The sequence below is a fragment of the Myotis brandtii genome, unplaced genomic scaffold, assembly GCF_000412655.1.
Source record: "Myotis brandtii unplaced genomic scaffold, ASM41265v1 scaffold303, whole genome shotgun sequence".
NCBI lineage: Eukaryota > Metazoa > Chordata > Mammalia > Chiroptera > Vespertilionidae > Myotis > Myotis brandtii.
The window spans coordinates 4,284,176-4,286,067 of record NW_005361573.1 but is presented as its reverse complement, the minus strand read 5'-3'; positions in this window follow the sequence as shown (position 1 = coordinate 4,286,067).

The window sequence follows — 1,892 nt, the reverse complement described above, 5'->3', positions numbered from 1 at the left end:
ACACACACAAACACACACACACACACACACACACACGTGATTCTCCGGGTGCTGTGATGGAGGGTGGGGAAGCACTTGTTATTAAACGGCTGGAGTCTTGCAGCCAATTGAACTCTGTTCATGAGCCTTCCTGAGGTTGGAGAAGAGCCACCTAGTGAGTGCCCTGTGCTCCAGGCTGCACACCTGGATGTTCACAGAAAAGGGCCTGGCCGCCGCTCCGAGTTCCCTGGATCCCAAGGGCCCCTTTGGGTCCGAGGATGCCGGAAGGTGGGTGCGCGGGTTCTGGGTTCGGGCTCTGAAGGCAGTCTGCCCTCAGTTCCCAGTCCAGCCCCTTTCAGTCTGACCCTGCTTCCCCATGTAAAACCAGGAGTAGAAATTCTGGGGCCTGCTTCCCAGGGATGTGCGGAAGGATTCCATGACAGGCAGACTCCGTGGTGTTGGAGTCTAATAAAGTGCTCATAAACCAGCTGTGGTTGTCTTCCTGCTTGAGTCAGCCCAGCAGATAGGCGCCCGCACCTGAGGCCCTGTGGGGCCTGGGCTTTATCTAGTGGGCTCTTGGGCAGACGGCCGAGTAACCCCGTGTGGATGTAACAGCGGCCCGACTTGTTACCCTCGCTGGGCCATCCCTACAGCTTCCCACCCGACCTTGGCAATGCCCTTGCTGAGGCCCATGGGGACAAGCCCTTGCCTGGGACTGCCAGTGCCTCATGGAAGAATCAGGGCTGGAAACTAGACCCTCCTGGGTCGGGCAGGGAGTATCTGAACCCCCCCCCCCCCCCCAGGCTGGCCCAGCGGGCTGCGTGCTGTCAGGAGCAAGGGCCAGAACAAAGAAGTGTGGGTTTGGACCTGGTCACCTTCCCCACATTGAGGCACTTGAAGGAGAGCCTTGGCCCTTGGCCCTTGGCCCCTCGCTGCTCAGACTCTAGAAGTTTTCTGGGCAGTGGCTGCAGGCCCAGCCTGTGGAGGGGAAAGGCGAGAGCTTGGGTGGCTCTGGCTGAGGGAGCCGAGCCCAGGGCCCCTGTCTGTGGCTGTAGGGGAGGCTGTGTTCCATCTCGGATGCTCATGGCGGTAGGCGGTGCTTCCACAGGCAGGGCCAGGCCTCGAGCCAGCACCCAGTGTCTTGGGGGGGTGGCCGGGACCTGCCTGGGTGTAGGTGCATCCCGGGGCCATGGCACCGAGTGCCAGGGCAAGGCTGGAGGGCAGGCCCATCAGATACGGAAAAATCTGGCAGCCGCGATGTGGAATTTTCCCCATTCCAGAGTCGCCCAGTGACGGCGGGGGCAGTGGGGCTGTGACGTGGCCGGTGCCCCACTGGGCGTCCAGCTACTTCGGCGCTGCCTGCAGCTAGAGCTGAGCATTCTCGGCTGTGGGTGGGCAATCGCTGTCCCTTTCCTTGGCCCTCTGGTGCATGCCCTGGGCACTCCCTCTGGTGGGCGCCGTGGAGAGCTGGGGTCAACTGAGACCTCCAAGTGTATGAGCAGCGGGAGATGGGTCCCTTGCCTGAGCTTCCTTCGGGAATTCTGGCACCACCCCCGGCCCGTCCCCCGCATTCGTCTACATCTCAGAAGCAAACAAGTGTATCCCAGCCTGCACTGACTCTGAAAAGGGGACCAAACCTCCCATTGAGCCCTCAGGGCTCCAGAACTCCCCATAGAAGTTAAGCAGCCAGTCTAGCCGCCTCCTTCTTCCCAGAGCTGGGCTGCCCGCACCACCACCACGCCACCCCGTTTCCTGGGCACCCTCGAATCCCCTCGGGCTAGGAGCTCAGCCGAGCCTCAGGGTCCGGCGGTGGGACAATGGCCCCGTTGGCGCATCCGAGACAAATGCGCCTTGTTGGGCCACTGGCGGGGGCGCGATGCTGAATGCGGCTTCTGTGCGCCCTGGGCGCGCGC